The sequence below is a fragment of the Cynocephalus volans genome, chromosome 6 (genome assembly GCF_027409185.1).
Source record: "Cynocephalus volans isolate mCynVol1 chromosome 6, mCynVol1.pri, whole genome shotgun sequence".
NCBI classification, from domain to species: domain Eukaryota; kingdom Metazoa; phylum Chordata; class Mammalia; order Dermoptera; family Cynocephalidae; genus Cynocephalus; species Cynocephalus volans.
In genome coordinates this window covers 93977715-93997188 of record NC_084465.1, presented here as the reverse complement: position 1 = coordinate 93997188, position 19474 = coordinate 93977715, and the positions used below count along the sequence as shown (strand labels likewise).

Genomic DNA, 19474 nt, shown 5'->3' with positions numbered 1-19474 from the left:
AATTTGTTGGTGTATAGTTGTTTATAATAGCCCCTAATGATTCTTTTGTTTCTGTGTAATAAGTTGTAATTTCTCCTTTTTCATTTCTAATTTTTTGATTATTGTTATTTGTTTTCTCTCTTCTTTTTTGAGTTAGCCTAGCTAATGGCTTGTCTATTTTGTTTATCTTCTCTGAAAACCAACTTTTTGTTTCATTGATCTTTTGAATTGTTTTGGAGGGCTCTAATTCATTTAGTTCTGCTCTGATCTTAATTATTTCTTTCTATCTACTAATTTTGGGATTCGATTATTCTTGTTTTTCTAGTTCTTTGAGGTGTAGCATTAGGTTGTTTATTTGAAATCTTTCCCTTTTTTTGATGTAAGCATTTATTGCAATAAACTTCCCTCTTAGTACTGCTTTTGCAGTATCTCACAGGTTTTGGGATGATGTGTCTTTATTTTTGTTAATTTCAAGAAATTTTTTTGATTTCCTGTTTAGTTTCTTCTTGGACTCATAGGTCATTCAGAAATGTTATTTAATTTCCATGTATTTGTATGGTTTCCTGAGTTTCACTTATTTATTTTTAGTTTTAATCCATTGTGGTCTTAGAAGATACTTGAAATGATTTCAATTTTTAAAAAATTTGTTGAGATGTGATTTTTGACCTAACATGTGGTCTATCCTGGAGAATGTTTCATGTGCTGATGAGAAGAATGTATATTCTGTACTTGTTGGATGAAATGTTCTGTATATATCTGCCAGGTCAAGTTGGTCTAAAGTGTGATTTAAATCCTGCGTTTCTCTGTTGATTTGTTGCCTAGATGATCTGTCCAGTGCTGAGAGAGATAGGGGTGTTCAGGTCCCCTACTATTATCATACTGGGGTTTATCTCTTTCTTCAGGCCTTATAGTGTTTGTTTTATATATCTTGGTACTCCAGTATTGGGTGCATATATATATTTATGATTCTTATATCTTCTTGCTGGATAGACCCCTTTATCTATAATGACCTTCTTCTCTGTCTCTTTTTATGACTTTTGGTTTAAAGTCTACTTTAGCTGATATAAGAATAGCTATTCCTGCTCATTTTTGGTTTACATTTGCACAGTAAATCATTTTCCATCCCTTCACTATTAGTCTGTGTGTGTCTTTACAGGTGAGATGAGTCTCTTGAAGACAGCATATAGTGGGGTCTAGCTATTTAATCCAGTCAGTCAGTCTGTGTCTTTTGAGTGGGGAGTTTAATCCATTTACATTTAGGGTTGTTACTGAAAGGTTTTTTCTTACTTCTGGCATTTTATCAAATTTTGTTTGGATGTTTTCAATATCTTTTGTTGCTTTCTTCCACTTTTACTGTTTGTCTCTGATGTTTGTTGGTTTTTGAGGTGGTAAGATTTAGTTTCTTTCTCTTTTTTGTTTGCATTTTTGTTCTTCTAGTGGATTTTGTTCTTTCTTGTGTGTTCTCCATAGTGATTATCACTTTTTGGATGCCTGATGCAGGACTCTTTTGAGGATTTCTTGTAGGGCTGATCATATGGTGGTGAACTCTCACAGTTTTTGTTTGTCAGGAAAATACACTGTTTCTCTTTCATTTCTAAAGGATAGGCTTGCTGAGTTCTTGGCTGGAAGTTTTTTTCTTTCAGTATTTTGAATGTATCATCCCATTTTCTTCTTGCCTGTAGAGTTTCTGTTCAGAAGTCTGCTGTTAGCCTGATAGGGGCTCCCTTATAGGTGACTTGACACTTTTCTCTTGCTGCATTTAGATTCTCTCTGTCTTTGAGCTTTGCCAGTTTGACTATAATGTGCCTTGGAGAGGATTTTTTTTTAGTTGAATCTGTCTGGGGATCTTTGATCCTCCTGGATCTGAAGGTCTCTATTCCTGGGAAATTTTTCATTATTATTTTACTGGATATGTTTTCAATGCCTTTTTCTTTTTCCTCTCATTCTGTAATACCCATGATTTGGATGTTTGTGTGCTTAAGATTGTCTGCTAGCTCTCTTAGATTTTCTTCATTTTTTAAAATTCCTTTTTTCTTTCTTTTTTTTTTTTTTTTTTTTGTCTGCCTATGATATTTCAAAATGACTGTCTCCAAGATCAGAAATTCTTTCTTCTGCTTGTTCTAGCCTGCTCCTTAAGCTTTTGGTTGTGTTTTTTATTTCATTGAATGAAACTTTCAGTTCATGAGTTTTGTCACATTCTTTTTAAAGGTATTTATCTTTTTGTAAATTTCCTCCTTCCTATCCTGGATTTTTTTTCCCATTTCATTCTGTTGTCTTACTGAGTCTTCATGTATGTCATTGAGTTTCCTTAAGATTGTTGCTTGGAATTCCTTTTCAGTAATTTCAAGGGTTTCTTGCTCTATAGGGTCTGGTATTTGAGAATTATTGTATTCTTTTGGTGGTGTCATATTTTCTTGGATTTTCACATTTCTAGTATCTCTACATTGATGTCTGCTTCTTCTATTATCTGGAGTGAGCTTTGAGGAGAGAACCTTCTTCTTTTTCTGGTCTCTGCTGGTGACTTTCCTTGTGTCAATGCTGTCAAGTGGCTGGTGGGCCACCTGCATGGTGGCTGTGGCTGCTAATGTGGCAGTGAGCCACTTTTGTGTTAGCTGTGGCTGTGGTGGTGGCTGTAGTGGGCCACCCACAAAGAAGTGGTGTTTTTGGCATGCTCCTGCTTTCTGCTGGGCAGGGGAGTGCTGTCCATAGCTCCTGCCTAGCACCTGATGCATTCTCCTGCCTTCTGCTGGGTGTTGGAGGCTGTTCATGGCTTCCGCCTAGGACACTGTGTGTGCTCCTGCCTCCTGGTGGGTGATGGGGGCTGCCCACAACTTATGCCTAAGACTCCATGAGTGCTCCTGTCTTCTCTGCCTTAAATTTTAACCCCTCTGAAATTGGGATGTTTTGCAATCAATGTTTTATAATGATTTAATTAGCAGCATTTTTTTTTTTTGGTTGTACCTGAAATAATAGTTCACATTACAATTAATGCAATTTTAGATTAGATGAAATATCATTTATGTCTACCTGGTTTTTCAACTTCAATTTCTGTAGCTTCTTTCTCCACATCAGTCCAACAATTGGCCCCAGTGTCCCTTGAGTGGCCCTTGAATTTTATTTTCTCTGTGACTGCTGGGATTGCTCCTTGCCTTTTTCTTCCCTTGGGTAATTTCTCTTTGCAGTCCTCTTCAAATCATGTAAGTGTGATTAAAATTGTATTACAGTGCTTTGCTTATAAGTCCCCTTACCGACTGATAGGTGTTGTTTTCCACTATGGGTACTGTCTTATCCTTTTCTATCCCAGTGCTGCCAAAGTGACAGGCATATATCAGATGTTCACTGATGTTTATAAGGTTGGGTACATGGGTGGGGGAGTGAGCACTCTCCAATTTAAAGTATGACTAAACAGAAAAGAACCATCCTCAGAAAAAGACTCATTTTTAAGTTTGGATTTGCTCAACTCTACTAACTTGCTTTTTAGTACCGAGTAGACCTTGCTTCACAGTCTTCGGAAGCTCCTTTCATGTCGTCCTTGCTTGTGGTCATTGTGCTATTAGGACTATAGAGCACTAGGAGGAAAATAGCTTTAAACCAATCAGCTCCACTGTGAACTGATGGTGTTTGCTTCTTGCAAAATCATAACATTCCTGGGTCAGGTGGGATCTCTGAGGTCATCCTGGTTATCTATACAAATATGCAGAGCTGACCTGGATCTCACATGCTCTGCTGGGAACCTAGACTGGCCTGCTAGGTTTCCAAGTCCTGTGAGTCAGAATCTTTGGCCTTTGTTTGGCAATCTAAACTGGTTCCAAACTGGGTGTTTTAGACTCTGAGTTCTGACCATCTCCAAAGCTTACAGAGGTAGAGTGGGTCATTCTCAAAACACCTGACATAACTAGCTGGGCTTTGCCTAGCAAACACCCTTCACCTTGCTTGTTACAATGGCCAGCTCTCTGCCTCCCCTCCCGCCTCAGGAGCAGCACATGTAGCCTCCTTCTGATTCAAACACCTCTGCAGCCCCCTCCCCTTGCCCCACTAGCTCCATTCACAACTCCACCTTAGAGGAGCTTTTGTTAATATCACAGATATACAAGAGATAATTCTTTTTAACTACCACCAATAAATAGTAGCATTTAAAAACTTCTATTATGCAGTCAGTGAATGGACCTAGTTAGGGATTTTAGGGTTTATGTGTTGTTTTCTTCAACACTATCTAAATGGCTAGATCCAGTGTAATCAGATCAATGAGATGGAGGCTAATCCAATTCAGTCATTAAAGAGATGAAACTATCTGTTGGGAATTCTGGTCAAGACGGCCCAGTAAGTTCATTCCTTGAAACACACTCCTCTGCAATAAATACATGCAAGGATGGGTAGAATAAATATATTAATTAATTAATTAATAAGTAATTATTTTAAAGAGGCCAGTGCTAGAGACAAACAGCTCTGGGGACCAGAAATGAAAGGGAACTTCAACACAGTCTGCAGACTGACACCACAGAACCAAAGCCATGGGACAGCTGTGCTCTGCATCCTGTGTGGGGAGTGTCAGGAAGGAGCTTTAATCTTGTGAAGCAAAAGAGACTAAATGTGCTCTAGGGGACACAGGGAACCCAAGCCAAGGACATAGGCTGAATACCGGGCATAGGATGGGGAGGCTGAAAAAACTGCTGCTGACCTATTGCCTAGAGTTACATCTTAATAATATTGAAGGGAAGCTACTGGCCTAGTGAGATGGAAGGGCATTAATACAGCTTTTCTACCAGACCAGGCTAGCTTTGGAATTGGATGTGTGGTATCCCCAATATGATTGTGGTTGCTAGACACAAAGTGTTATTGTAAGTGCTGGCTCTGTTGTGGAAGCTTAAGGGACTAAGTAGAAGTAACTGGAAGACTTTAGAAAGGCCAAGGAGAGAGAAGAAGAGAGAGACAGACCACGGGTGGGAGGTGGAGAAGAACACACAAAGCCAAGAATTCCACAGGCAACAAAAGAAACAATAGATAAATTGAACTTCATCAAAATTAAAAGCTTTTGTGCATCAAAGGACACTATCAACAGATTGAAAAGGCAATCCACAGAATGTGAGAAATAGTTTCATATCATATGTCTGATTAGGTGTTATATCCAGAATATATAAAGAAATCCAATGACTCAATGACAAAAGAAACAAACAACCCTATTCAATAATGGGCAAAGGACTGGGACAGTTCTCCAAAGAAGATCTTCAAATGACCATTAGTATATGAAAAGATGATCCATATCATAAGTCATCAAAACTACAGTGAGGTATCACTTCACATGCACTAGGATGGATAGAATGAGAACGATAGACAATAACAAGTGTTGGTGAGGATGTGAAATTAGAACCCTCACGCATTGCTGTTGGGAATATAAAATAGTGTAGCCACTTTAGAAAACAGTTTGGTGGTGCCTCAAAATGTTAAACACAGAGTGACCAAATGACCCAGCAATTCCACTCCCAGGCATAGATCCAGGATAATCAAAAACATATATTCACACAAAAACTTGTCCACAAATGTCCACAGCAGCATTATTTATAATAGCCAAAATGTGGAAACAACCTAAATATCCACCAACTGATGAATGTATATACAAAATGTAGTATATTCATACAGTGGAATATTATTTGGCCACACTAAAGGAATGAAGTACTGATACATCCTGCAACATGGATCAATGGTAAAAACATTTTGCTCAGTGGAAGGAGCCAGACACAATAATCATATATTGTGTGATTTCATTTATGTAAAATATTCAAAATTGGTTAATACATAGCAGCAGAAAGTAGATTAGTGGTTGTCAGAGTCCAAAGAGAGAAGGGAGTGGGGTGTACCTTCTCAAAGGTATGAGATATCTTTTAGGAGTGATAAAAATGTTCTGGAATTAGATAGTGGTGATTGTTGCAGAGCCTTGTGAATATACCCAAAACTACTGAACTATATATCTCAAAAGGGTGAAGTCTTTGGTATAAGAATTATAATTCAGGGCCGACCCTGTGGTGCACTCGGGAGAGTGCGGCGCTGGGAGCACAGCGACGCTCCCGCCGCGGGTTCAGATCCTATATAGGAATGGCCGGTGTGTTCACTGGCTGAGTACCGGTCACAAAAAAGACAAAAAAAAAAAAAAAAAAAAGAATTATAATTCAATAAGAAATGAAAGTATTGAAGATAGATAAATGGCTCTAAAATGCATCCCTCAGGAATTTTAGTAGAATATGGAGACAGAGGTGGGAAAGCAATATTTTAACAAATAGGTAATAATTTCCCAGAAGTGAAGAAAGATTCAAATTCTCAGATGGAAAGTGTACCTTAATTGTCATACCTAAATGAAAACCAATGCATACCTAAAGAAATTGTGTGTTAAAGAGAAAGAGAGAGAGAGAAAGAGAGACATTGTGTGAGATTGCCCAAAATTGCATCAAGAATGAAAAAATCTTAAATGCTATGAAAAGCTTGTTATGTTCAGAGAAACTGCAAATAATCAACCAAAGATCAACAGATAGCAAAATTTTCATTGGCAACAGTAGATGCCAAAAGACAATGAAGATATATCTTCCACATGCAGAGGGAAAGTAAAGAAATATATAATAACTAAAAAGCTAAAGTATTAGTTATGAGTGAAGGCAAAGTAAAAATAGTTTCAGGTATATAATGATGTAATTTACCACTCACAGACCTTCACTTAAAAAATGGTAAGGGATATGCTCCAACAAGAAGAAAAGTGACCCAAAAGGAAGGTGTGAGACAGAAGAATTAATGCTGCATACACAAGTTAATAAATAAAACATGTTGGTATATTCGAGTAACTAGTGACCATAGAAATAATGTCCAGTTTTTATGCTGAAATAGAAAAGAGAAGCTATATGTGGGAGGAGAGATATTTCAATATAGAGTGAAGGAGTGCTACAATTTATTTTGTCTTTGGCAGCACTTTGTAATTTTGTAACATTTAATGACAAATGACCATCAGTAAAATAATAAGATATAGCATTATTATGAACTGAATGTTTATACCTCCCAAAATTTGTATGTTGAAATCTAATCCCGACTGTGATGATATTTGGAGATGGGGTCTTTGGGAGGTGATTAGGTCATAAAAGTAGAGCCATCATGAATGTAATTAGTGCCCCTATGAAAGAGACCCCAGAGAGCTAGTTCCCTCTCTTTCCATCATTCAGCAAGAATTCAGCAGTCTAAAACCTGGAAGAGAAAGAGGGCCCTCATCAGAACCTAGCCATGCTAGCATCCTGATCTTGGACTTCCACTATCTAGAACTATGAGAAATAAATTTCTGTTGTTTATAAGCCACTCAGTCATGCTACTTTGTTATAGCAGCCCAAGCCAATTAAGACAAGCATCTAAGAGAGAAAATGAACAACATCAAAGAGACTATAGAAAATATATCAACTTCATAGAAGGCAGAATGGAAGACAAAGAAGCAAAGAACAAGGAATCATAAACACAAAGTAAAATTAGATAACAGAAATAATTATAAAATTCATTAACAGCAATAATTGTAAGGGGCTTAAACTTGCTTTTAAAATACAGAGATTATCTGATTAGATAACAAAAACAAAACCCAGCTCCATCCTGCTTTGAAGAGACACACCTTTAAAAAAACTCACAGAAGGTTAGCTAATGTCTGGAAAAAGAAATTCCATGCAAAATATAAAGCTGGTTCTTTGAGGAAAAAATAAAATCCATGTTTGCATCTGTATAGCATTCTGTTATATAAATGTGCCACAAGGTATTTAATTAGTTTCCTATTGAAGTTATTTTCCATTTTTTGCTATTATAAACAATGCTTAGCATAATGTTGAGTGAGTAAAGCAAGTTGCAACAAGATTTATACCGTTTAATACAATTTATATTGTTTTAAAACTTGAAGAAATATTACTTTATGGATACAAATGCAATAAACTCGTGAATATATGCACAGGAATAATAAATATCAAATTCTGGGTGATGGCATTTTTTGGAAAGAGAGGGAAGTATCATGTAGGGGTAGGGTATACAGGGTAATTCAATTCTACCTGCGTTATTAAATCTTTTGAGCAAATATGCAAAATGTTAAGATTTGATAAAATCTTATTAAGAGTACAATGGGTATTTGTTATGTTATTATTTACACTTTTCTGTATGCTTAAAATATTTTATTTATATTAAAGAATTTTTTAAGTTGAAAATCTGTGGCTGTTTTCTAAGAAAATTTTGTTTGTTTTCATTCATGTACACACAATTTTACTGACATTTCCAATTAATTTAATATCTTCCCTTTCTAACACTTTGGGTGAAATGTGTGTTGGAATATAAGGATTCAGGTGTGAAGAAATTTTGGCAAGTAACATGTCTCAATCCAGAAGCCCCTCGAGACCACTTTATTAAAGAGCTGCTTGTGTGGCTTCTGAAATTACCTATGGAGTCACCTTGAAGCTCCAGCACCAGAAAGCTGCTCTGGGGACATCACCTTGATTCCTTGCACATCTAGAGCAAAGTGACTCTTGTATGGTAAAGTCATAGCACCTGCAGCCATTTTTTTTTCTAGAGCCAACTTTATATTGCCCCATGGGATTTGTGAACCCAATCAAGCGGGTGGGCATCAATGATGGAAAGCTGGGAAACGTTGGCTCTCACCAGAGGAGTGGCCCAGAGCTTCACCACCACCAACAGTCATGACTGCCAACGATCCGGACTAGTCAGTGACTTACTTCTGAGCAGCTTCCCCAGGGCACCTCGGTCACATCACTTTCCTGAAGTGATCTTAGATGGAAAGGTATAGTACCATCGTCATTCATGGATGCAGATAGCTGCTGGGGCCTCCCTGCGTGTAGCTGCTGGCGTGCACAGTAGTCTTGGCAGTAGATGCAGCTCTGCTTCTAAACTCCACTGCCTGCTGTAGAAAGAGTTTGTATGTTTAAATGCCAGCTGGCTTGCAGTGACATTGTTGTTTGTCCTGTTTTAGGGGACTACGGATAAAACATCCATCCAGAGGATTCCTCAGAAGAGACCTGACCACCTCTGAGGTCTGACGACATTTTAGGAAGCATATGTTTCTTTTACCAAAACAGTATATTTCATGTATTGTAAGTTATTGAGTAATTAACTTAAAAAAATACTGACTTCTGATCTCCCTGATACAGGTTTTTAACAACAAACACTTTGATATGGATTGAACACCTACAAATATCAGGGACAAGCTAGATTGGTTCTTAACATGTATTATTTCATCAAATCCTCAGAACAACCCTCTAAAGAAGGTATTATTATCTCCATTTCACAGATTAGGAAACTGAGGCACAAACAGATGAATAGCTTGCTGATAGTTAGTAAGTGGCAGGTGGCAAGACTGCTCTTTTCTCTGAGATTCATTGGTAAAGATTAATACTAAAGAGATCATGATTTCACCACCTTTTTTTCACACTTGTATTCTGCCTGGGGACTAGATGAATTCCCCATGTACCAATTTTAAGCACATAGTGGGGATGTGGAGAGACCCTGTACTCTCTTTCAAGTGGAGAATTGAGTGAGTGTTCTCTCTGTGACTTTTACCTTGAGTTCAGTTTGAGGGATGGCTGTTGTCAATTAGTATGGATTAGATCAGACCTATTTGCTATGCCTTGATCTAGCACTTCAGAGCTCTATAATCCTGAAGAAATTTATCTTCACAGGCTTCTTCTGAAGCTGGTCACTGTTAGTGTGAACAAATGACATAGAGCTACTGATTAACCTTACATTTCCAATTTTCACATGCACACGTGGAAAAAATGTGCATGTTGATGAGAAAAATCAAGCAAAAGACACGGCTTGAATAATCTCTAAAATGTTTTTCTCTGCTGAAACAGCATGAATCACGCACTTTGTGTGTGCCAGAGCAAACAAGAAGAAAACAAAGAACTAGATTAAAATGGTCATCTCCTTGAGGAGGGTCATTCTTATTCTTTGTATCCTCGGCATTAAGCCATCAGGTCGCAGGGCATTTGATAGGCAGCTGTTGTTTGAATAAGACAAAAGCTGATTGTCCAGCCTTACTTAATTGCTCCTCCCCTGTCACCTATTTGTCAGGGAGAGGAGGGCTTGAAAACTATACCTCAGTGCCTCTTATAGAGAGACATATAGTAATGAGCTGAGGTTTTAGCCCTTGTGTAAAACAAAGGTTTGCTCAGCTCTCAGGTGCGAAACTTGAGAGGAAAGGTACTTGCTGACATCTTCTTAGGCAAACATGGGCAGCAAATCTAGGTATCAAGACTTTGCCGAAGTAAGGGAGAAATATTAGATTCTGTAGATCTCAAGCAACTTTGCCAGCTGGTATGTGAACTGATTCATCTATTATTTAGTAAATGGGAGATTTACGGAGGTTACTGATTGTGATGTACAGTAGTTTATTAGTTCATTAAATAGTTCTCAGCACCAACTGTTATCAGTACTGCGGTTAAGTTCTGGGGGTGCAAGTATATACACACTCTGTCCCTGTCATCAGGAAGTATATAGGCAAGATTGAATTGTCTATGGGAGAAAGCACAAAGAAGTGTCTAGAAGACCAGGGAATCAGCAGCTCAGGAATGACTTCCAATGGAAGTGACTCGAAGAATTATCACAGCTCAGCATAATGAATGCCAAGAGTCTTAAGAATCAGAAGTGCCCTTGTCATTTTCCTACATTTTCCCAATTATATTGAGATTAGAATTCAGGGACTGGAACTCCTTCCATCCTGGTTGGTTGTCTAAGCCACACTTCCCATCTAGATTTCCAGAACTCTTTTATACTCCTTCTTAGGCATTTCTCAAAGTGACTGAATGAACCCCACATTTTTATATCACATAAATAGTTTAGAATGTGGGCTAGATGTTTTTGCTTTCCTCAGAATGGCACTTGGTTTCAGCAAAGTGGTACCTTCAGGTAGCTGAATGGAAATATGTATTTTCACAAATGCACATTTTGGATAATTGGTCTTTCGTGAATCAAAGTGATGTGTTCTCTGCCAAATATTCACAAATAAATTTGTTAAGTTAATCTCTTCATTGTGTGATGAGATCTTTCATGTAGTAAAATCCAGTCGTGTGGGGCATTAGAGTGATTTTTCTACACTGTCATAGAAAATGCACCCGGGAGGAGGCCATTACTAGGCACTAGTGATGACCTTGCTTCTCCCTGTGCTATGTCACAGTGATCCTCATATGCCAAATGCCTATGACATACTGGGCACTGTGTAAGGTATCGCACATACGTTTTCTCACTTATATCCTCTTTAAACGCTCAACAACAACCACGTAAGGCAGTTACTAATTTTCCTATTTTACAGAAGGAAGAAAGAAAACAAGATCCTGAGTGCCAGAACGGATGAATTATTACCTTAGGATCTCGCAGTTAGTATTCGCCTCGCCCAGCTATGTGTGACCCAAGCCCATGCTTCTCGCATAATACCACCCACCTCTCCCCAAAGGAGGCTTTCATGGGTTCACTTTTCTGTCACAGATCTTAGCACTTGGCCAAGAGTTGGTAACTCCTAGCCAACGGGAACAGGGAGCAGGTCTGCATATGCTGACCGGAGCCATCACTGCCCCAAGCATCCCTCTAAACCTCAGAAAAAGCTGACTTGTTCTCAAAACAAAGACAGCCTAGGTCAATGACTCTGAACCCTGGCTACACATGGGGATCACCGGGCATTGCAAACATGCTGATGATTAATTACTTCAAAGATTCACGGGAGCAGGGCTCGGGCATCAGTACTTTTAAAATCTCCCTGGGTGATCTCGCACATCCGGAGCCGAGAACCACAGGTGGGAGCTAACAGCTTCTGGCTGGATGAAGGGCAGCAAAACTATGTGGTTGAGCTGTTGTTCCCTGTGGACATACACTCCTCTGGGGACCTGGAAATGCTCATTGGGACCTGTCTTTCCCTACCAGATTGGAAGTGATTTGGTCCCAGCAGGGTCAATTCAGCTCCTACTGGGTCACTTCTCAGCCAGCAGCCTCCTGCCCTCTGAGCTCTGGGCTCTATGAGGTGAAAAAATCAGAGCCACAGATAATTTAGCATTCACGTTTTCTTGAGGTAAAATCTCTGGGGACCAGAGTCTTTAAAAATGTAGATAGGGGGTTAATCATTATAAGATACAACCTTGAAGAGTTGCAGAATAGATTGTCACCTTAGACAACACTACATCTCAGGTGTATGGTTTGAGTCATTTTCTGGTTGGGTTAATGTGGCTAAATTATATTTCTACAAAAGGAAAGGACTCCCATTAGCATGGCCTCACGCTAATGCTTTTGTGTCCTGGAGAGGCAAATAAATTCCCTACTTGGGAAAGAATGCTGCTACTGAATTTTCTTGGCAATTGCAAATCTTCCAGATAAATCCTGAAAAATAGGGTCTTCATTGAGGAAAGGGTTGGAAACACACTGAATGAGGACCTACTGTGTATCAGCTATGCTTGCTGCTTTCACGTGCGTGATTTTTTTTTTTTTTTTTTAATTCTCACCATTACTCTCTGAAGGGAGTGTTATTATCTTCTTCTTTTTTTTTTTTTTTTAATGGAAAACTGAAATCAAATGGCCAAGTCACATGGTGACAGAGAACTGAATCTGGCCACCTTCCAAGGATGGTGGGGGCTGCAAATGAGATAATGAATGTGAAGATGAGCAAGGAAAGGATTGTAGAGACTAAGACAGTAGTTCTCAAATTCCAACACACTGGAATTATCTGAAGAGCCTTGAAGACTCCTAAGGTGTCGGTCCCACCCCCACAGGTTCTGCTGTGAGTGGTCTGGGCTACAACTGGAGCAGCAGGATTTTTAAAAGCTCTCCATGTGGTTCTCATATGCAGCCAGGGGTCAGAACCACCAAGTGAATAATTTCCCCTAACGTCCTGGAGCTTACCTGCTGTCTCCACCGGCCTCACCTTTCAGAATACCTGTTAACATTCCAACCTGGTACAGGTGAGGGGAGAGAGAAAGCAGTTATTTAAGAGACCTGTTAATCAGAGCCTTTACATAGTACCTTCCTCAGCCATTACCAAAAACTGTATTAAGGGCAGTGATTTACTTTTGTTTTCGGGGAAACAAGGTTACAGCTATTAACAAGGGTATTCAGGGACTCAGTGTATGACACAGGTGTTTACTCAAATATTGGTAATATAAATGAGGTACAATTTTAACTTAACTCTTTTAACTTACTACGGTAGTTATTAAAACTCTGAACTTCGATTCAAGATTATTTTAAATATGGAGAAGGAAATCTGAAGTCAGACTGCTTGGATGTGAATCCAGAATGCAGACTCCCTTCATACCGGCAAGTTACCTAAGCTCTTTAAGCCTCAGTTTTCTTATCCAAAAAGGGAGCAATTGAGCTTGCTTCATAGGACTGTAGTGAATAATAAAGGCTAATTCATTCAATTCTTAGCATCGCGCCTAGTTACCATAGTGCCTGTGGTTGGTACACAATACGTATTTGTCAGCTGTTATAATTATTTTACCATAGCAGTTCCTGAAATGAAAATCACAGGCTCAGTTTTTACATTGTCCTACCCTCAATAGAGCTGATGTTAGCATTCCAATCCCTTGCAATTTAAAACTCCTGGATGATTTTTGTGCATTTTTATAAGGGCTTTCAATGAGATTTCAGGAACACACCACAAATAGATACTACTGATTTTATAAGTGGAATCTACGGCAGTAGGATTTTTTTTCTTCATGTAAAATAGCAGTTAAGTGGCAATAAATGATTATTTTTATCTTATTAGTTTGGTATATGTTTTCTGTGTGTGTGTGCATGCCCGCATATAAATGCAGGTAGAAAATGTTTATAGATGGAACTGTCCTTCCCAAAGATCATATCATGGCATTATCTTTGAAAGAGAAGAAAACAGACGTCCACTTCTTTTTTTAAAAAGGTGCCAGTAGGGAGAAGGGAGGGAGGTTTTGGTGATGGGGAGCATTAATCAGCTACAATGTATATCGACAAAATAAAATTTAAAAAATAAAAAAAATAAAAAAAAAAAATAAATAAATAAAAATAAAAAAATAAAAAGGTGCCAGTATTAGAATTTATTCAGAAGCTAAGAGTAGACCGATCGTTGCCATTTGAGGTGGCGCTGTGTAACAGAGATTCCGAAAGTCCCCACAGGAAGACGCTGCCGCGCTGCAGTGTGGTGGTTCCAGATGATCATGGCACTGCAGTCAGGGTGAACGGAAAGAACCAAGACTGAAAGACTGATTCTAATGGAAATTATCCTTAACTCAAGGGAATTAGGCCAGATCCAAATATAGATGAGGACTCCTGACTATTCCCTCTGACTTGCTCTCAGTGCAAAACAGCAGGGTGTACTGAATTCATGACTTATGGTAGTAATATACGGATATGATCATGGTAACGAATCCAGTCTCTCTGAAAGTATTTTCTGCTGAGCACTGTATAATCCTCTGTAAGATGCTCCTGATAAAAAGGGGCTTCTTAGCCAAATAAATTTGAGAAAAACTACATGCTGTTGGCTGCTCTCAGGGATCCATAATACATATTGCCATTATTTAAGAAGCTCATAAATCCAAGCAGGAAGATACCAGTTTAAATTTAGTTTGACTGATGAAGCTCTTCCTCCCCCATTCATACCTATTACATTCACAACTTTATTGAAGGGTACTTTGGGCAACAGCCGATTAATTAATATAAGTAATCTTAAAGAAAGAGCTTTAAAACCCCTCGTTTATGTTTTAATCTCTGAACCCAACTCACAGCTGTATTAATTTGATATATGAATAAATCTGGATCTGTTTTCTGGAGAAGAATAATTCTGTGCAATAGTTTCCCACGTCAAACAATAGCAACGAAGAAAGTAGCCACCAAGCAAAGTGGTCTGAGAGACAGAGCAAAGAGAATGGTGAGAGAGAGAAAGAGAAAATAAAAGACAGACTGTCAGCGGCACTGGGAGAGGAGAAAGTCAGACACCTTCGGGAGGAATTGTGGTGTTTATGAAAAAGATGAGAGTTAAAACTCCTAAAAGAGCATCGCTTTCATGAAAAACAAATATGTGTGCAATTGTAAAATAAAGTGTGGCGCTGTGTCAATTTTTGTCTTGAACGTTCTCTTCCTAAGCACCTGTGAAAGTAACACAGATAATGACTTGTCCAAGTTCAGGGCCCATTCAGAGATTTGTACCTTTGTCGACGTCTTCATTAGCTAATTAATTGTTTTCTCCAAGTAAACTGCTCTAAGAGATGAGGGCAGACTTTTTGAATGTATCCCCAAGGGAAAGAAATGTCCGACTTGCTGATTATCAAGCGTGTGGATGGGTGGGGTGGGGCTGTGCTCCTGTTTGCTTCTCCACCAGGGGAGGGGGGTTGTACTACTGGCTGGGTTCAGCTGTGGGAAGTGGCCAGTCATTGAAAGAGGGAAGGTCAGAACCTTTCCCATGTCTCAGGAATAGCCAGAAGACAAATGAAAGCACCCTGAAGGGCCACACCAGCACCCCAGAAAAAGGTCCACATTAAATTCAAGATAGTGCCCTCATGCCTGGCCCTGTTGTTTTGCCCTGTTATCGAATCACATTCTCCTGCAGAGGGGAAAGGCAATGAATGTGTACAAAACAGCATCTCTGAAATTTTCCTTCTTCTCACATTTTGAGTGAGGGTGACAGCAGGTACAGAAGTATTTCCACGGTTTCAGTGGGGAGTTGATCTCTATCAGCAGGTTCAACTCTATTTGCAGCGACTCCAGTCGCAAGGAGAGTTTTCTTTCTGACAATCAGAATTCCAGCCAACGGTAAATGTTTCTTCACGCTGAGAGGAGGGAAATTCAATAATACTTTGGCCGGGTTCATGCTGAGTAGTGAAAATGGAATGAATATGGAGAGGGACTATGGCGTGTAGAGCAGTAAATCAGCTAGCCCAGGCATTTCCAACAATCACCTTGATCTGAAGCCTCTCCTGACTCTGCTCCATTCTCCAGGGTAACAGGACTGTTTTTACATTTGTTTCTAGAGTGTCTGGTGCCATAATCCCTCGTTTACCGTAAGAAACAGAATTAATGGGCTGAGCCCGTGGCGCACTCGGTAGCGTGCTGAGCTAGCAGCGCGGCGACGCTCCCGCCGCCGCGGGTTCAGATCCTATATAAGGATGAGCGGTGCACTCCCTGGCTGAGCACCGGTCACGGAAAAAAAAAAAAAAAGAAACAGAATTAAGCACTCTGAAATCTTAAAAACAAAAAACCCCCAAACAAAAAAACCCGTGTTGTTCTATATTATTATAGAAGAATATGTATTATTATGTTGCAGTAGCACCATTTGGTGATGGTCTTTACTACATGTTAGAATAACTCAAAGGGCACAGTTGGCGTGGGCATTCAGGAGCCTGTATCACTTAATGTATCACTTAGACAGTTTTTTCTTCTGTAAGCGAGTCACCAGTTTCACAGGGTGTTACTAGAATGGAAGCCCTATGAGGGCAGGGATTTCTGTCTGTTTCTTCACTGTTATTTCAGCAACACACAGTAGGTGCTCTAAGAAGTTGATGAATAAATATTAATTTGCATGCTGCGGAAAAATGTATTTAGCTATGGGTTCAAAATGTCCAGTGCTAAAGCTCAAAGTGAACTCAAGTTTTCCTCACTTTCTTTCTATTAGTTATGATTTTGTGGAACTGCTCTGATGACTCTATAGAGGAAATTTTTTATAGTATGTTTCTTTTTAAAAAGTTACATCACTAAAACCTGATCATCATAGAAAACTTAGAAAATGTAAACAACCAAAAAGAAATAAAATAGGCATGTTTATGCTACTCAGAGATAATCATTGCTATGATTTAAATGCACGTTCTTACAGATTTTCCTATGCACATTTTTGTATATTTTATAGTAATGAGATTAGATTATATACATAACTTTCCATGTTCATGGAAAGATTTGTATTATCTTTCATCTTTTCTATTTCATCTTTCTATTTTTTCATGAACTTTTTGGAGTCCTCTCATACAGCTTTTTTTCGTTTAACAGTATTGCATGAACCTTTATTTGTGTTAATATCATCTTTTCATAGTTTCACAGTAGTATATTTTAAGAATGTGCCAGAATTAACCAAGTCTTCTATGATTGTACATTTAAGTAGTTTCCAATCTTTTGCTTGATCATAAACACCATGCATTTTACTGTTATTGGAAGAGATTTGCAGAGCCGGATTTTCACAAAGGGAGCCTCAGTGATGTGACAGATGTGTCCCCACATTAGCCCTTTCAGCTCAGCCACCTGTGTAGCATTCTCCTTTGCTGGCTCTTCAAGTGAAGGTGGAGCAGACTGGGGCACCAGCTCTGCTTCTTCACACCTTTTACCTAGTTACTCTATCTAGTCTCTTTTTGATTATCATTTAACTTTTTATAACCTTTGTTCATGTGTACATTGTCTCACTGACCAAACACTTCCCAGCAGAACCAAGAAGGGGTTGGGGGGACTAGAGCAGGAGACAGAGGAGGGAGGTAGAATCAATCAGTATCTTACCTTCTTCTGCTTCTAGATTTGCAGGTTAGATGATATACATTATTATTATTACTATTATTATTATTATCATCATCATTATCATTATTATTATTGTTAGCATTATCTGAAGCCCACACTTTATTCAGACTTTCCTGGTTGTTACTTAGTGCCTTTTATCTGTTCCTGGATCCCATCCATTTGTAATGTCTCCTTAGGATCCTCTCGGCTATGACAGTTTCTCAGACTTTGTTTTTGGCGACCTTGAGAGTTTTGAGGAATACTAGTCAGGTATTTTATAGAATGTGCCTCAATTGGGATTTATCTGATGGTTTTTCATTATTAGATTGTGCTTATGTACTTTTGGGAGGAAGACCACAGAGGTAAAGTTTTATTTTCATCACAAAATATTAATTTTTATCACATGATATCAAGGGTGTGTACTACCGACAGGCTTACTGCTTTTGATGTCAACCTTAATCTCTTGGATGAGGTCATGTTTATTAAATTTCTCTGCTGTAAAGTTACTCTTTTGTCCCTTTTCTAGATTGTACTCTTTGGAAGGATGTCACTATGTCCAGCCCACACATAAATTATTTGGAATTTTCCTGCATAAGAGATTTGTCTTGTCCATAGTTATTTATTTATTCAATCATTTGTATATATAGACTCATGAATATTTATTATATACGTTGGTTTATAATCTGACACTGCCTTTTTTGTTTTGTTGCTCAAATTGTTCCACCTTTGGCCATTTGGTAGTCTTTCATTTGGGACTCTTTTTTCTATTATTGTAATTTGTTTGTTTTTGAGTACTTTTTTATTTTCTCGCTCTGTGAGATGCTCCAGGTACATCTTGTATATTATACCCTAGTCCTAGAATCAGTTGTTTCTACAAGGCGCCCTGTTTTTTTAAAATTGTAGGGTGGTATTAAAAAACAAGATCTGGGCACGAGGTGCACTCATTGCTGTTGAGGCTTCTAAGTATGTAGCTACGTCATTGCTCCCGGACCCTTTCCTCTGGTAGAGAAAGGAAATATATATGTGTGTATACTGACCCATGTATATACCAGTTTCTATTAATATGTTTATATATAATTATCTGTATCTTTATTAAGCTGACTATAAATTGCTATTGTTGTCTCCAAGCCTTGTCCATTACCACATGGATCATTCTACCCTTCTTCTTCTCCTTGTCTGTAAATTCACATACCAGTAGTTCTGTCTGTCCACTCCACACTTACATAATCATTCAGCTCCAGTGTGCAGGAAAGGTGGCATCAGAAGTGTTAGCCTCTACCTCCACGGGAAACAACCTTGTCAGCTAGCATGTAGTGCTTGTGTATAGCTTCTTTGGCCTTTAGTCTTACAGATTTTCCTCATATTCAAAGTTACTTAGGTGAGTATCTTCTCCCCTATTCTCTTCAGTGAGGTTGTTTCCTATGTTTGCAACACAGTTAGATTGTTTTGTTACATTTTACCCTTTATTCTGGGATTCCCTCAATCTCCTAGTTTTTTTAAAAAATTTGCTTACATCAAGGATTACTGCTTGTGCTATGAAGTTCTATGGGTTTTAACAAATGCATGGTATAGTGCATCCACTACTACAGTGTCATGTGGAATAGTCTTACTGTCCTAGAAATGCTCTGTGCGTCACCTACTTAACCTTTTCTTCTCCATCCAAATCCCTGGCAATCACTGATCTTTTTATCATCTCTATAGTTTCGTACTTTCAAGAATGTAATATAAAAGCAATCATATGACATGTAGTTTTTTCAGACTAATTTCTTTTACTAAGCAATATGCATCTAATATCCACTTATGTCTTTCTATGGTTTGATAGTTCATTTCCTTTTTATCACTGAGTAAAATTCCATTGTGTGGATGTACCACAATTTGTTTATCCATTTAACTATTGAAGGACACATTGGTTGCTTCCAGTTTTGGGCATTCATGAATAGAGTGTCTATAAAAATTCATGTGCAGGTTTTTATGAGGACACAGCTTTTCAATCAGTTGAGTA

General features: G+C 38.5%; 1 protein-coding gene across 2 annotated transcripts in view; it reads left to right on the top strand.

Annotated features, from left to right (window-relative positions):
- Positions 1-19474, top strand: part of PDE1C (phosphodiesterase 1C) — a 622342-nt gene that overhangs the window by 601824 nt on the left and 1044 nt on the right. The gene's annotated exons all lie outside the window — the stretch shown is intronic.